Source organism: Denticeps clupeoides, chromosome 12 (genome assembly GCF_900700375.1).
Source record: "Denticeps clupeoides chromosome 12, fDenClu1.1, whole genome shotgun sequence".
Taxonomy (NCBI): domain Eukaryota; kingdom Metazoa; phylum Chordata; class Actinopteri; order Clupeiformes; family Denticipitidae; genus Denticeps; species Denticeps clupeoides.
The window spans coordinates 583,804-602,619 of record NC_041718.1 but is presented as its reverse complement, the minus strand read 5'-3'; positions in this window follow the sequence as shown (position 1 = coordinate 602,619).

The following is an 18,816-nucleotide window of genomic DNA, read 5'->3' as shown; positions in this document are numbered from 1 at the left end:
ATAACTATATTTACTTTTTATGAATAAATAGGTAAAAAACTAACTAAATCTTATATACAAGTGAACATAAAGTGCAGTGTGCAATGATGGAGGTGATTTACAGTATCAGCTGTTTAGGAGGGAGATGGCGAGGGGGCAGAAACTGTTCTTGTGTCGACTGGTCCTGGTCTGCAGGCTTCTATAACGTCTGCCAGAGGGCAGCAGGTCAAAGAGCCTGTGACCAGGGTGTGAGGGGTCTGAGATGATTTTCCCTGCCCTTTTCCTGGATCTGGAGAGGTACAGGTCCTGGATGGAGGGCAGGGGGGCACCGGTGATCCTTTCTGCTGACCGTACAGTCCGCTGCAGTCTGATCCTGTCCTGTTTAGTGGCTGCTCCATACCAGGCGGTGATGGAGGAGCACGGGACAGACTCAATGACCGCAGTGTAGAACTGGATCAGCAGCTCCTGTGGAAGACTGTACTTCCCTAGTTGCCTCAGGAAGTACATCCTCTGCTGGGTCTTTTTGAGGATGGAGGAGATGTTGGTCTCCCACTTCAGGTCCTGGGAAATGGTGGTGCCCAGGAACTTGAAGGTTTCCACAATAGACACCGGGTTGTCTGATATGGTGAGGGGGAGCAATGTTGAGGGATGTCTCCTGAAGTCCACCGTCATCTCCACAGTCTTGAGCGTGTTCAGCTCCAGGTTGTGTTGACTGCACCAGAGTACCAGCCGCTCAACTTCCTGTCGGTATGCAGACTCATCACCATCCTGGATGAGCCCAATGACATTGGTGTCATCTGCAAACTTCAGGAGTTTCACAGTTGAGTTTCTGGAGGTGCAGTCGTTGGTGTACAGGGAGAAGAGCAGTGAGGAGAGGACACATCCTTGAGGGGCACCAGTACTGAGGGACCGTGTTCCAGAAGTGACCTCCCCCAGCCTCACTTGCTGCTTCCTGTCTGTCAGGAAGCTGGTGATCCACTGGCAGGTACCAGGTGACACGCTGAGCTGGGAGAGTTTGGAGGTGAGGAGTTCAGGCACAATATGCCTGAAGTTTAGCAGATGATCTCTGGAGAACGTTATATGATCTGTGTGACCAAACACACAGAAAATAAACAAAAAAAGAGAAAGTAAGAGAGAGTGCAGTACCGAGGCTGCCATCTTGGCGCCGCGCAACACCACTGCATAGGTTAGCGAGGGAAAACCTAGCTGCTCAAGTTAATGTGTAAGTTTATATTTAAAGTATTTAAATACTTATTTTTTAACTATACTTAAATATTGTAACGTGTGAAGTTTATTTACTTTTTACTTGAAAAAGTGGGGAAGTTATTTCAGATGTAATTGCATTAAATTACATAAAATAGGCTACTGCATAACAAATTTGACTGCATAAGAATGCATATAACCTTAACTTAATGTTCAGAGGAAATGTTTAATTTAAGGTTCACACTTTTACACACGTTTAAGATACAATTTCTAAAATTTAGGTTTTAGAAATTTAGTAGTAGAGGTTGATACGACATTTAGAATGTAAGTAGAACTAAAAAATTGTTTTAGAACGATAAATACTCCCATTAATCTAATTACAGTACATGTCCATGTTGAAGGTAGAGTTTAAGATAATTTTTTTTTTTTTTGTAATATCAAAGTTAAAACAAAATACTATGGTATTGAATCTAATTGTAATTTTCATGTAGGTGCAATCCTGCAGATTTAAAAGACCATGGCAGCAGCTGAAAATTAAATCTAAAACATATACAAAAAATATAAATAAAAATATGACACCTTGTCCCTGAGTCTGAACACTGGAAGGTTCAGAGCCAGTCACTCCCCAGGACACAAGTGCTTACATAAAATGTAAGAGGGCTACACACACACATACATACACACACACATATATAAAACTATTTCCTTTTATTTTTGGATTGTTCTGAATAGATTCTGATGGCAATATCTGCCTTTAGGAGCCTCCTGTCTTTAAAGAAACCCAGGCAGTTGTAAGTGTCCTAATTTGGTGTATTGAGTAAGCTAAGTAATATTATAAAGTGTGCTCAACCAAATGCTCATCCTCTCAAGATCTAGGGGATGAGGACACCATTTCTGCTGATACAGAGAGGCCTATTTAGGTAATGTTATGTCTCTAGACATTAAACCTTTTTTACAATCACATCTTCACATTTTAGTGTCCATAAACCTATAGAAAGTAAGTATATCCAAGTATAAACGTATATTCTTGTCTTCTCCCATCACCTCCAGGCTGTGGAAGAACAGGAATATAGACTGCATCTGTTTAAACAAATAGATAAAGAATAAAGAAATTAAATACTTGATTCGACAGATCCTATAGTCAAATATGGAAATTTGTGGTGGTGGCTGACTGTGCTACATTGAATTGCTGCTGTGGTCCTTGTTCAGGTTCTGGGTAGGGGGTTAGCAGTGTAGGCTGGCATGGGTAGCCTCTATCCCCCAGCAGATAGCAGTCAATCTCTCCTGTAAAAAAAGTTCACATTGGTTTAGTGCTGTATTGAAGTGCCCAAATGCATACATTTACTTACCACTTTGGGCCACTTGGCCTCAACATTGGTGATAATATGGGCAGCATCACATATTACACTTTCAGAGGTCACAGCAAAATGTTATTAACTGAACATATATATTGTTTCATATTAAATACATTTGAACGCTACAAACCAGCAAATCTGTAAAATTCCTCTTTGATGACTCCCAGGGGTTTGTGGTCATGAAAAGTCAAGTCAAAGTCAGCTTTATTGTCAATTCTGCCACATGTGCAGGACATGCAGAGAATTGAAATTTCGTTACTCTCAGACCCATGGTGCTTACAAGTAACATTAAATACAAACAGCAACATTAAATACAAAGGTATAAATACAATTTTTAAAAACACAATATACAAATAAGGGCACATGGTGGAGAGTGCAAACCATGTAAACAATGTGAACAATGTAGTGCAACAATGTAGTGCAACAGAGCTTGTAAGTGTTAAAGTGACAAAGTGACAAAGTGATTGCAATGAAAAACAGTAACGCTCAAACAAAAATGTATGGGATAAAACAAGAAATCGACTCTGGGTCTCTTGCCCGACGTAAATTAATACAAATTAATACAGCCTTCTCCTCTATGGCATCCTCCAAAAAAGGACATGCCATTCTTGTAACATTCTTGTTCTTTGTGTTACCGAAATGTAGGCAATGAATGACTAAGGACAAGGTGAGAAATACCACTTAGTCTTTAAAAAAGGGGATGAGACCGACAGAAACTCAGAGTTTAGAGAAAAAACCTGCTCCTGACCAGGTTAGGTTCACAGAGTAAGTTACCACGGTAACTGACTCAGAGTAAAAGTTACCTCTCTTTCAGAAACAGGCTTGACTTACCCTGCTTTCTCGAGTTTGGCAAATCTGACACTTTGAAACGGTAAACCCTGAGTTTCTCTCATTTCAGGGTTAACATACTCTGAGTTTTCACTTAACCTCCTTTCTGATTCGTGCCTCTGGACTGTCATGATCCGGTCCGGAAGGGGTAACTCCGGGTCCAGAGTTTGGACCGGAGTTTCATGTTGGTCCTGTGTTAGTATGTTTCCTGATTGTTTTGACCTGTGTCTGATTGTATAAAGATGCCCAAACCGTGTTGTTCACTTTCGGGTCATTGTTACTTGACATCTCCCATGGCAACTATGTATCGTGACATTGTGCATATGCTTCCTTCTTCCTTGCCATGGCCAGCCGTCGTTCCAGATCTACTGACTGTCATGTCAAATCAGCGTGACAGAATGACCAGACCTGATTTGGAAGAAGCCAACGCCGCCCCTCTGAGATCCAAGGAGCCGTGACTCACCAGGAGGACTCCACCAGACCCCTTGTGCCTGGTCAGTGTTTGCTTCGAGTTCCGCAGTGTCCCAATGCACCCAATGGTTTTTCCGGATGGTCAAGGACGCCTGCCCCATAGTCCCATGTTTTGTGGTGTTCAAGGTAAAAAAAAAACTGCCATTTTTAGCGGGATGTGCCGGAGACTGACTTGAGCGGCGGGCACCTGTGGGAGGTGGACAGGGTGTTGGTGTTGAACCGCCACTCCACTATCTTGAATGCTGTATCAGTCATTAGTCATTTTTCATTCATCTCAGCTAATCATGTTCTCTAATATTAATATTAATCTCATCTCTATTTGCCTTGTTTCATTTTTTTGTTCATGTTCAAAAAGATTCCATGTTTGAACTATGAACGGGTCATAGTTACATGATTTTCACTCCTGTCCTGTTCATGTATTAAAGCCCTGTTTTGTCGTGGGTATGCGTTCTTTTTCCATGTCCAGCCAAAGTGGCAGGTATGGTGAAACACTGTTATCTCTCAAAGGTTTTTTTCTGGCCTTTACTATGTCTCCCAGATTGATGGTTTCAAATTACTTATAAAACATTGCATGTTGCACCATGGTCTTAAATGAAGTCTTTAGCATGGACTATTTATTTATTTTCCCCATTTTGAGCCTAATAGTTTTGCCCAACAAAGGCAAAATTATAAGGAAGAGCACCGCCTTAGGGGCAATTACTTAATTTTATTACATTTTACTCGTTAATTTGTTCACAAATACTTAGTAAATATTTCCTGATTGAAAAGACTAATCCATAATTTAACACATTTTTAAAAAAAGAGTTTTCACATTTTCAGTTACTCAAAGGCAATTTTTTATGTTTTTTTTGTTTTGTCACATTCATTTTGAAATTCCTGAAAAGCATCTGGCCTTAATTAACTTACATGTAAATAACCGAGAGGCAACAATGCATAATATCACAAATAACTGATCATAAAAGTGATCATTAACACTGACATTTACACTGGAATATCTGCAAGCTTGTCATCAATATACTTTTCAGTTGTGGACAGAGATGCTTGCTTTCCTTTTGCACTTCAAACTGTTGGGTTTAGTGATTAAGTTTAAGCTACTTAAAAGTTCTGCTTTCTAAATTTACTGTTATGACATTTATCAGACACCCATATCCATAGTGACTTACATATGTACGAGCACTTGCAGGAAGTACTGCAGCTTGGAGCAGGTGTCAGTAGTTACAGGGACCGCTTCCCTGGAGATACTTAGGGTTAAGAGTCTCGCTCATGGACACAATGGTAGTAAGTGGGGTTTGAACCTGTGACTTTGTGGTCTTCTGATTCATAAGTGGGTATGTTATTGACAGTGCTACTTCAGCATTTCTTCTGATTTCTCGAGGGTGTCAGTGTCAGTCTCTTCACTTACCCTCTTCATTTTGATTTCATGCAGCTCATCAGTGACGGTCTTTCACTTTATCTCAACACCTTATGCCATGACACCCACAGGACCACCTTACTTGCCTCTACCACACTTTTTTTTAAGACTCTGCATGAGTCCCTTTTTGGACTGATTACCCTAGTACAAACTCTGCCTGTCTTAATGTTTACGCTTCCCCACACATGTTGCCGATCAGCGTGCTCTTTACCCTTGACTATGCATAGTTGTAGCAAGCCGTTACAATCCCCTTCCCACTGCAATCAGCTCTGATCATGACACCTTGCCGTTCTTCCTGTCTTTTCTCCTCATCGGGGTAGAAATAGTGCTTAGGTCTGGCTCCTGAAACTGAAAGGCGATCTCTCCCTCTATAATGCTCAAACAGATAGCACATGGTCTTTGAGCCACCAAAAAACGTCTCTCCTGGTTAACCACAGTCAGATCAACAAGACTTTTAGAATCTTGACCACATTCCACAATCTGGAAAATTATGGTTGTGTCCTCATTGACTCGTACAGGATGGTGTCAATCTAATTCCCTAAATTTCACTTGCAGAGCAGTCAAAATCACAGAACTTCCCAAACTCTCTAATTACATTCATAAAACTTTGCCTCATCTATAAGTTTAGCTTCAACACGTTTGTGCAGCAGTCTTTTAAACTGACTGGCAAATAGCTCCAAAAATAAAAAGATGATTTACTTGGTCACAAAACAGGACACATGAACAGGGAATCATGAACACACATAATAAACATCAAACTCTTGCCTGGAATGTAGATGTTTAAGGTTAAAAGTCAGGATATGACAGATGGACTACATTTTCATGTAATGGAAATCATGTAATGGAGAGAAGTACTGCAGCTTGGAGCAGGTGTCAGGCTGGAGACTTGGGGGTAAAAGCCAGCAATGTAGCTGAGCAATGATCCACGCTCAGCAGGAGCCTGAAGCTTACCTCCCTTTGCATGGCTAGTTAGCGCTGCCTCTGCTGCCTTTCCCATGACATTTAGCATGTCTCGGGTGCTGCGCTTTTAAGCGTATACTTATCCAAGTTAACCAAACCATTGTTAAATCGACACTTGCCCAGTTGCGCAAGTTACTATAGACCTGCTTGAAAATGTAACCATATAAAGATGTTTCTTATATTTCTGGAACCATTCACTTCATGATGCCTTTATATGTCAATCACATTTCTGTAAATTTCTCTTTTCAATTATTTTTTCAGGTTTTTAATGACAGTATCAAACCCTGAATAAAACTGTTCAAAAGCACTGTAATTCTGAAACTGCTGTTTGTATTACGATAAACTTTGTAATACCGTGGAATGGTTTTAAAGAGATGCAGAGCGTGACATTATCATGAAATCCTAGAGTAGATCAAAACTTCTTAAGACTCCTCAGGCATGCGTGCTGGGCACATATGAATGATGCTCACTGCCGTGACCCCATCTTGCATCCTGCTCAAGATTGTCAGTCTTCCAGGATTCATTGCAGTAGGTATCTGTAGGTGTCAGAGGCGCCATGTTTAGGACACCCCAACAGAGATGAGAGGCTGTTCCCTTCAGGCATTGTGGCACAGCAGACCCACGCCTGCCCTGCTGGAGAAGTCAGGCGGGACCCATCAAATGCAGCACTGCAGTCTACCTTTATCACGCCTCCAGGCTCACGACTTACGCCCACCCAGCCACAGGCAAGCATTAGGCTTTAGAAAAGAGTGTAGTGGAAAGAAGAAAAAAGAAGAAAGTCAGGGGAAAAAGGCAGAGAAATCTAATCACAGACTCCCATTTTTCTGCACTTTGATTTTGTCTTCTGGCCCTGTAAAGCCAACAACATGTCCCTGTCATTCGACACCATCATATATTCAATTGATAGCTAGTAACGGAAATAAAAAAACAACTTTGGCTTGAAATCATCTTTTTATTTTTATTTTGAGTTGGCTCAGAAGAATACAGATTCTGAACGTGACAGATATATCTCACTGGATGATTTCTGGTGATTTCTTGTTGCTTAAGCTAATTCGATCCCGACTTTCCCAGATCCCATAAGTGTAAGCACATACTGCTGTCTTACTGTTATACTGTTCTGTCTCTTACATTTTAGATTTTTTTCACCCACTACAAATAAATAAGTAACTCAGTCTGACTCTTAATTATACACGCTAGCCATTTCATTATGTACTCATCATACATCTAATCACTATCAAATGAGCACCTTTGATTGCATATGACTCTGAAAACAGTGTTGTGGTTTAAATGTTGATGGGATGTTGGATTTGTGCTAGCTTTTTTAAATTGGTGTGAATTAAAATGGTTGTGAAAAACAGATGTTGTTGTAACTAATCCAAGGGAGACACAATACTCCTGCATGTAACCGCTACAATGTGATGATTAGGCTGTACAGACATGTATGGCGGTGCAATACATGTCAGTGTTAGGCAGGGTGTCATGGAGCAAAAGTCAGAAGTGCATGACATTTTAAAAGTTTAATAATAAATGATCAGAAAAGAGGCACGAGGGCCACAAAACAGAACAGAAAATTTACTCAAACATTATTTATAACTATAGATAAAAAGAGTACACATCCATACATCCTGTGAGGGACCAAGCAGGCAGTTTTTTCATTATTCCCTCCCACACAAAAAAGCAAAAGCAGTACAGAAAATATCCAGTATTGTTCAGGGCCCATATAAAAGATCAACAAAAGAAAAATAAATTAAAAGAAAAGTAACTCCAACTGAACAAGCCACACAGGGGAATTATTGACTGATCAAACTATAAAAAACACAGTAGTAAGATTAACAAAATCTTAAAATGCAATATTCAGTGTATGTGTTGTGATAATATTGACATGTTCTATACAGTACTATATTTATAAAAAAATAAAATATATATAAAAATAGCATATACAAAAAGTATAACTGCAAATCCCCAACCCCTCTGAGGTGACCATTGGTGGTACAGTCTGATTAACCATTTCCTCTATGGAACTGGTTGGCACACTGGACTCATCTTTCCAACAGCAGCAGATATCCCTCCAACAGCAGCAGAACCATAAGTGGAAATAGTGTGACTAGCTTTTTTAATTAAACTGTATTTTATAATTCAAATGTTTATTATGTAAATTTTATATCACAGATGTTTAAGGTTAATTGTCATGATGGCTGGACATGGTGAGGAAGGAGAACGCACATGCACGACATCACGAGACAGGGGTTTATAACATGGAGCACATGACATAGGAAAAACAACTCGATGGAGAACAGTCACGAAAAGGTGACAATCATACAAAGGTGAAAACAATCAGGAAACTTGGCAACACAGGAGGAACATGAAACTGTGTTCCAAAGCCTGGACATGGACATTAACATAATTTAAGGAAAGTTGATTAAATATCAACCAAAACTAAAGGAGTTCAGTGCATAAGGTTTTCCAACATTGGAGTGTATCAGAGGGCCTTGTATCAGAAATGTGGCCATCACCCATCTATGCATATGAGGCTATGCAGAAAGGGTAGTGGTGGCCTAGTGGCTATGGAAGTGGACCCACAATCGCAGGGTTGTCGGTTCAAATCCCGAACTACCAAGGTGCCATTGAGGTGCCACTGACCAAGATACAACACACGGCTGCCCACTGCTCCCTCATCAGTCTGAATCCTCTAAATCTTTTGAATTATGCTTTATCTGTTAATATCTGTTCTGATATTAACACTCCATCTCAAATGGTGATATAATTTTAACAACTTTTTCTTAACTTTGAGAATATTCATAATTTATTTAGAAATAAATATGAACTATACTGAATATATATTGCTGTTTTCATTATTATTAATTCACATCTCAGGCTATAAAAGCAGCTGAACACTGAAGTGTTAGAGGTGATGCTGCTCTGGTCAGGAAGGCTGAGAGTGGGTGGACAGAAAGCATTGAGGCTAGAAGAGATTATGAAGACTGCCAGTTTCAACTATAGAGACATTCTTAAAAAGCCAAAACTGATTCCAGGCTGTAATGTTCTTAATGCAAATGATTACATAAAGTAAGTGGCACACCTAGAATATTCTTATGCAACTGCTTACATTTTTGCTTTTTTTGTCAAAGCCATCTAAACATGTAATGACATCCTTTTCCCACCATCCAGGAACAATGTATAGATTAACTAGAATGCACAATTTTGTTTGGTGGAAAATTATGATGGAAGGAGCCAAGAATGAGCCGTGGCAGAAAGCAGTTTATGTCGGTGGGGGAGGTCACTGCAGTTTTCAGGCAGCTTGCTCAGGGCAGCTTGGAGAAGAAGAAGAAGAACAACAAAAGGATCTTATGTTATGCAGAGCCACATTTTCTGGATTGGTTGTCATGGAAACTACAGGTTTTGTAGAACTACTCTCACTGGAGGTGGAGGAGGGAGAGTGTTGACCTGTACGCATGTACTCAGATGCTCTCCCTTGTGTGTTTATACACAGCTGCTGCCTCTCACCTATCTGACCTCTGTGTTCCATTAAAAAGGATCTAATAAAAAAAAACTGGATAGAACATGTCTATCTTTAAACAGGTTCTTTGGTCTTGGCTTTTGTCTTCTAATGCATTTTTATTTATTTTCAGAGAGCATTGAGAATTAGTGGCCATCTTCATTTTGCTTAATAGTTGTCTGAAATGCCAGACTGTTTTGATTTAGACTGCTGCTTTTCTCGGTGTGAGCATGATTACCTTGGATGTTATTATTTCTTCCATTGATTAAATCCCATAAATTTCACAGCATGAGGTTCTATAGTGGGTAGGCGCGCTGGGATGACTTAAGCAACATGGCGTTCTCTACATTTCATTTGAATTCTTTCAACCACGGCGGTGAAGTGAGAACAGAGATACATATTATTTCCTCCACGTGGTGCATGCAGGAGTTATGGGGGGCCGACGCCAGCTGCTCCATCATCATCTCACGGGTTGCCTCCTCAGTCAGGCCCCCATTTATCACAGGGAAGGTGTGGGTGCCCAAGCGACATTGTGTTTATGCAACTTAAAGAGCTCCTGGCGGCCATGTAACATTGATGTATGGTGCGCCACACAGGAGCAGATGATGTGCGCGGCAGGAGCATAGAGGAGAAGAAGGGGCTGGGGCCAGTCCACACAATGTCCACAGGAGCTCATCAAACTGGCGGCCATTTTCTGAAAACACTAAACACCTGGAGCATGTATTGAGATGCCCCTTTCTCTATCTAGGTATACTCTCTGTATACTACTGCAGATTCTTAATAGGTTTCTATAATCCTCTGCAATTTTCCAGACATTATGCCGGTTTTAGCATGATGCTAGTTCCAAAGAATAATGTCAATAATGTATAACCTGTAAATTTACTGGTTTTACTTTAAACTATTTTAGTTTATAAATTTTATTGCCAGCACAATGCAGTTTCTCCAGATTATTCAAAAACACAGCATCTAAATTGATTTAATGAAGCATGACCCTGGGTGAATAGAGATTGCATGATATCAAAGGCATCAAAGATACACAGATTATAAAAAATTAACTTTGCAAACAATGCCAGTGGATGTGACAAATCCACTTCACAGCAAAAAATCAAAAGGTGCTCTGCTTGACCCACTCAGTGCTGCAAGGTTGAGAATAACAATATCAGATGTGATGTGCAGGCTCACATGGTTTGCTGTTCATTGCAGGGCTTTCAGTATTGATTCAACATACAAGGGTGTCCCACGTCTGTAAATGAGGACAGGTAACACCTGGGGCCTGCTCAGCCTCCATTGAGCAATCAACACGCCTTATCACTTAAATATCATGAAAAGCGAAAAACAATTTCGTGGCTCCATGTATAATCGCTGCTCCATCCTGGTTCTGTGTCTTGTCCACTGAGTTTCTGAAAAGCAGTTCCATTTTTTTCCGCCAACAAAGGGTTAAATTTATTGTGCTGCTACCAGGGGTCAGAGATGAAATGTCAAATAGTTACTTAGCATGCCGTTGAAATAGATCAATGTGTCTTTCATAGCCCTCCATATACCGCAATTCCCCCACAAGTAAATGGAAAGGCCTCCACGGGAATATACAATCCCTGGCAGACAGGTTAATAACTTGCTTTGCTTTGGATAGCTCAAATTGGGTTCTATTGACACCTGCTATTTCCCTTCAGACAGAGTGAAGAACCTCATCAAATCATGGACAGAGCTGGTGGAGGAAATAGCCATCTTCATAAGTGTTGTTTTGTATTATTCCACTGAATTTCATGAAGAACTTTATTTGATTTATTGCTGCTTTATTTTGGAAATGGGAAAAAAAGAGTCAGTTATGCAAAGCTACTAAATGCAATGAAAATGCAATGTTTCGTTTTTTGTGCATTTCATACTTTCTTGACCTTGACATTTCTTAATGCAACATATTTTAACCTGAACATTATATAAATGTTTATATAATTAATTAATGCTTTTTCAGGTCACCAATTCATTAATGGATAAACACAAACATGCAACAGCTGTTTCTGATGCTTATTGTTTCACAAATTGTTAATATTAAATACATTTCCTCATTACAATTGTACTATTGTATATAAAATTGTGTATAACTATATTCATCTTTTATATAAAAGCACTTATAGCGGTTAGAGAAAATATGTGAAAACCATTGAATTTTGTGTCTATCTGCACTAAGTACAATTCAGGTTCAGCTAATATAATGGGGCTAAAATAATAACACAAAAAAATCAGAATATCAAATCATGGAAACATCATCTCAACCATGAACTACGGTGGTGGGAACATCATGATTTGCCCTTGATTAGCTGCATCAGTGCCTTTCTAGCTCATTGAGGGGAAGATGAATTTCTCAAAATAATGTGAGGATGTTGGGTGATGCAACCGGACATTGACCCAAAACAAGTGACCCAATACAAACCAAGTCAGATCCTAAACCTCAACCAAACAGAGGTGCTTTGGAATGAGTTGAAGAGAACCATGAGATATCCAAAGAATGTGACAGCTTCTGACAGGAAGAACGGGCCAAGATGTTTGTCCACTCAGATGTTTTTGCGTTATTACTTTAGTGTCATTATATTTCTCAATACCTTTGACTTAAATCTGATCAAATTTTATGACACACACACACACACACACACACACACACACACAAATGTCAATTCAGCATTGTCACTTTGGAGGAAAAACATAGAGAACATTGAAACTTCGTACATCCAAACTGTATCTAGTGTATCTAGTATAGTGTAACTGTATCTGATTGAAGAATATTGTAGGAAGAACCAGCCTTGTCTTGAGAGAGGTTAAAACTAAAACAAACACAACTTAGTTGGAAAGGAAATTCCTGTACTCAAGTTAAAAATGAAATGCATTATTTTTAGATTCCTTTAACTCATGAGGTCTCATAAGTTGGGCACACCCTGACATTACTTCTGGTTGTATGGACAATCCTAAAAACGCAGATGCTTTGTGACATTAAGACCTTATATATAAATTTAACGGAGAACACATAATGCATGCATGTGAAAATGCCTAGAAGTGCACCAGAGGCAATCACAAAAAAGAATCAGAAGAGAGAATCAGACCCCACAGTTCTGAAATGAGAATAAATACCCACCACATGACTTTCATTAATGACTTTCACATACTGGACTGGTCATTAATCATCTGTAACTTCTTTTTGATATCACACCTCTGTCTATACACATATTTATATATGTGTGACATTTATATTACCTAGTTTCTGGACACCAAGTTGTCATAGCATGATAAATGTGTTTGGAAGAATGAATGAAAATGTAATACTAGTGGTTCCTTTATTGAAGTCACAAAAAAGTTCCACTGCAAAATATAAAAATAAATGTTACAGACTAACATGAAGTCTAAGACGGCAGTGGTTCAACAGATCCAAATGACTAGACTGGGTCATTAGTATTAGAATTTTCAGTCTTACAGCTGCTTCTCATCCAAGTGAATGGGCCCACTCACAAGTTTGCCTAAGAACACAGCCATGAATAAAGAATGGTTCTCACATCACCAAAGACGGGAAGGACCCATGTGCTTAAACACAAACAATTTTATTTAAAGTGGATGAAAACACATAGGACTCTACATGGGGCAAATAGAAGTGGAAGAGGAAGGTGAAGAGCCTTCATGGGTGAGGGCCTCTCAGGGTCTGTCATCCTTGCCAGCCCACCACCCAGGCTCCAGATTCTGATAAGACGCATGGGCAAGGACCGCTCAGAATCCATGACACACATGCAGTATTCAGCATTTTTCAGCATTCTCGCTGTTGCTTTTGTGTTTTGGTCCTGATAGTGCATGTTAGAGACTGTTTACTGACTGTGTGTCATCATGTTTTGTCTTTATTGCTGTTGTGCCACACTTAGAAAACGACTTAGAAATCTTGTTGTGGACCCAGTGTAGGGTAGGTTAGCCTAGGTTTTTTTATTTCCTGTAGTGCCGTACAGAGTCCTAGCTACGGTAGTGGTTTTGTCTTTGTGTATATATGATAATTTGTATATATTGTAAATAGTCCATTAAATAGTCCATTTGTAAATAAAAAATAAAATAGTCCATTGTAAATAGTCCATTGCACCTACATTCTGTTGTGGAGTGTGTAATATCTGCATACATCGCACACCATTTCTCCTTACACTTCTTCCCCTGACCCTAGACTGGGAGAAGAAACAATACAATTACACTTTGTGAATTAAGTTCAAATTACAGATTAAAAACAATAAGAGTAATTAAATGTCAAAATGTAGATAATAATAATAATAAATTGTAGAAAAAGTGAAAATGAAGGGATTGTCATTGTGAAACAAAGGACAGCACACAGTGCACACAAAGAAATGTCCTCTGCTTTTAACCCATCACCCTTGGTGAGCAGTGGACAGCCATGACATGCGCCCAGGGAGCAGTGTATGGGGATGGTGCTTTTGCTCAGTGGCATCCCAGTGGCACCTTGGCAATTCAGGACTCCAATCAGGAACCTTCTGATTAGGGTCTGTTTCCTTAGTCGCTAGGTTACTTCAATCACTCAGTTGCTATTATGCAAAACAATTATCATCATAAGCACAGCATTTAGAAAGTGATTGTTTACCTGATAATCAGTTTAAGGATAAATAATATCTCACAAATTTCACAGTTATCACGTTAGTGTAGGTGTGAATGTCAATATGTTTTGGCTTTTCCCTTTTTTTGCTTCAAATGCAGTACTAAGGTCCCTATGCTTAGATCATGCTTGCTCTAATTGTAACATTTAAAATCAATTACTTAATAATTGTGGATCAGTTCAGAAAACAAGTTCATAGATTAGAAATTTTTGAGATGATTCTACACATTAACATCACTCATTATTTTAACATCATCCATACTTAAACCCATATGTTAACCCCACCTCAACTTGAAGACAGCCATGACAGCAGAGCCAAGAGCTGATCTGCATACTGCTGCAATTGTGTTTAAAAAGCGAGGCATATGTTGTCAAGACAAGACAAAGATCATGCTACATCACTTCTGCATGACAAGGATATGAGCGAGAAAGAGAGAGAGAAAATATGACTTTTCTGTAGAAACTCAGCTCTTGTCTGAAGTCTGTGAGATATTTGGCAGAATCCTTCATTTTGACCTGCAGCAACAACACCTGCAGCTGTAACAGAGATCCAGATTTCATAACAGAAAGCAAATAAAAAGTGTTTAATTACAAAACACTCAATAAATATTAAAAGTTAAATGGCGGAATGCAATAACAGAGTCAAGATGGGGCTGTATGGTCAAACATCAGTAGTTCAGCATATTATTAATAAATAAATCTTAGTCTTTGTCTGTTGATATTTTTAGTAACAGGTAGCCTTGAAAGATGATCATGATGAGAAGAAATACATGGCTTTTTGCATCTCTTTTTGTTGAACACAGACAAAGCTCTCGAGACTTTGTCCTGGTGCACTTTGTGTCTGCTTTGACAAAGACATGTCTTTGTCACTTCCTGACAGACACAAACTTCCAGCAGGGCTCTGCTGAATATGCATGCTGTCAGCTAAGTGTGGAGTTGTGTGCTAATACTCCACCAATCAATGCCAGCTTTCATGCCATTTTGGAATTCCAAACATGATTCCCAGACAATTTGTGCAAGAAAAGCTTCCCCTCTGTCCCCTTCTGGGAATAATGATGGATTGGGCTTTTCTACATTTGATATTCCCTCCTTTATCTGTAATATGATATATAATAACTCCATATAAGAAGTTACTGACCCTGTGACTAGGCTGATTTTTAAGGCAGCTTGCTGTTTCTCACTGTGTTCAAAACCAAATGCATGTTGGTTTGTTGACATACCATGAAACAAACCAGAGGGTCACCACAGCCACCACCACCGTTACATCTACAGCTATAGGGATCTTCAAATGGACCAGTAACATCATTATGGACACGTAATCTAGACCATGACACTGACTACATCCTGGACTTCTCCAACCCTACAACTGTAGGACTTATTATTATATCATCATCAAAAAAAGGAAAATAGATGTTAGGCAAACATTCATCCTCCCTTTGGTTCGCCACATAAAACTCCAGCAAGCTAATTAACTAGTTAGCCTGGACCAAGCAGGTAACCAAAAACTTACCACTTTCATCTGGAATGAGAGAAGGATTTTTTTTTTCTCCAACGTGTTTGTCTCATCTTCCAATATACCATCACTATTCCAAAGAAGGGAAATGTGAAGTCATCAGAGTAAAGTAAAAACCAACAATGCATATTGATTAACATGGTGCTTGTGGGAAACACACTTGCATATGAACTAGAAGACAACAAAGCCACAGGTTGAAACCCCACTTGGTCTCACGTCTTGTCTTGGTCTCGATTGTAGCGTGGTTGGTCTTGGTCGTAGTCTCGAATTAGTGTGTTTTGGTCTTGGTACATTCAAGTCTCGGCAGTGTCTTGACCTTGATACTCTCTGGTCTCGGCAATGTCTTGGTCTCGGTTTAGGTGGTCTTGACTATAACACTACCTGTCACTACTGACTGTATGTAAGACTCTCTGGATAAGGGCATGTCATAAATGCCTATAATTTGTAATACGGGTGATTCATTTTGACTTGGCCATTTTAAAAGTTGTTTAAAGGTGTGGGCACAACACATACTTTAAATTGCTTTATTGAACTTAAATGGCTATTAATGTGTTATTTAAGGTGTCAGCATGAAGCCTCTTTTGGGGTTAAGGGCCAATTGTTGAGAAATATAGCCATCTTAAAGAGTAATTTAATCAATTATTTAAAACATAAATTCATTTTAGAGCTTATAAAAAAAAATGGACATGAAGTAGTTTTAGTGCCGATGATGCATTGGTTGGGTTACCAAACAAGATGGCGCCGGTGAGGTCGGCTGCCGTCGTGACTGCTCCGACCAAGTTTAGTTTGTTATTGTTTTTTAAACCTTCTTTCAACAACCCTACACCGGCAAATCTACCACCATGGAATGCATTAAATACAGTAGAGACACTCTTGTTTCTATTAGTATACAATGCACTTACAATACGAAGACTTTGACTGCTTTTCCGGATCCCAGCTGGCCGAGTGAAATCCTGAGGAAGAACAAAGGACGCGATGCAAAGCGGCTGCCCCGGGGGAAACGAGCCGGTGTCAGGAACCGGCTGAGGGCCCGTGCACACAGCACACCTCTGTCTAACATCCTGCTCGCCAACGTCCAGTCACTGGAGAACAAGCTCGATGACCTCAGGGCCAGGGTAAAGATCCAAAGAGACATCCGGGACTGCAACCTCCTCTGCTTGAGACATGGCTGAACCCAGCGGTGCCGGACAACGACATCCAGCCGGCCGAGTTTTTCTCGGTTCACCACATGGACAGGACACGCAACTCGGGGAAGACACGGGGAGGCGGAGTGTGTTTGATGGTAAATAAAAACTGGTGCAATTCCGTTGTCCCCCTCACACACTTGTGCTTACCGAATCTGGAACTATTGTCCATCAAGTGTCGTCCCTCCGTCCTCCGGAGTTCACATCGGTCATCATCAGCGCCGTTTACATTCCACCGAAAGCGGACACGGACACTGCCTTATGCGAACTGCAGGAGGCGCTCACACAGCACCAAACACAGCACCAGAACGCTGCGCTTATTGTGGCAGGAGATTTCAATAATGCCAGCCTTAAACGCGCAGCGCCGAATTTTCATCAGCACATCACCTGCCCCACCATGGGAGAAAGGACACTGGACATTGTTACACGACAATAAAGGACGGATACAGGGCACAATCTCGTCCACCATTTGGAAAATCCGACCACGCCGCCATCTTCCTCATGCCTAAATACAAACAAAGGCTTAAACAGGAAGTTCCTGTTCAGAGGGAGGTGGCACGCTGGACGGACCAATCGGTGGCCGCTCTTCAGGACGTACTGGATGACGCAGACTGGGGCATGTTCCAGAGTAGTTCCGGAAACATCAGTGAGTTTGCGGAAGCGGTTGTAAGTTTCATTGGGAAACTAACAGACGACACCGTTCAGAAAATGATCGTCAGAACGTTTCCCAATCAGAAGCCGTGGGTGGATAAAACCGTCCACGACGCTCTGAAATCTCGCACCGCGACTTATAACGCGGGGCTCGCTTCCGGGGACATGGAACCATACAAGGCTGCGTCGTACAGCGTCAGGAAAGCGATGAAGGAGGCGAAGCAGCGCTACGGGAAGAAACTGGAGTCGCAACTTGAACAGAGTGACTCTAGGAGCCTGTGGCGGGGACTAAGGACAATAACAGACTATAAAGCACCAACATACGGTACGACGAACGCAGACGTGTCTCTGGCAGACAAGCTAAATACATTCTATGCTCGCTTCGAGGCTGCAGCTAAAGGCGCTAGCGATGCTATGGCTAACGGCTCATCTCAGCTCATCTCTCTGTCAGTGGATCTCCAACTTTCTAACCGGGAGACCACAGGCAGTAAGGATGGGTGGACATGTCTCAGCCTCCATCACCCTCAGCACTGGAGCCCCCCAGGGCTGTGTTTTGAGCCCCCTGCTGTACTCCCTGTACACCCATGACTGTACAGCCACTACTAACTCCACCACCATCATCAAGTTTGCTGACGACACTGTCGTGGTGGGCCTGATCTCTGACAACGACCTGGAGGAGGTTGGAAATCTGGTGAACTGGTGCCAGAGGAACTATCTCTACCTGAACGTCAGCAAGACAAAGGAGTTAATAATGGACTTCAGTACAAAGCAGGAGAGGACCTACCAGACCCCTGTTATCAACAGGAGCCCAGTGGAGAGAGTGGACAGCTTCAGTTACCTCGGTGTCTACATCACGCAGGACCTGTCATGGTCCTGTCACATCAACACCATGGTGAAAAAGGCCCGGCAGTGTCTTTACCACCTCAGACGCCTGAGAGACTTCAGACTGCCCTCCAAGGTGCTCAGGAACTTCTACTCCTGCACCATAGAGAGCATCCTGATGGGAAATATCTCAACCTGGTTCGGGAACAGCACCATGAAGGACAGAGGGTGGTTCGATCAGCCGAACGAATCATCCGTACCAAGCTCCCTGACCTTCAATCTATCTACAGCAAACGGTGCTGTACCAGGGCCAGGAAGA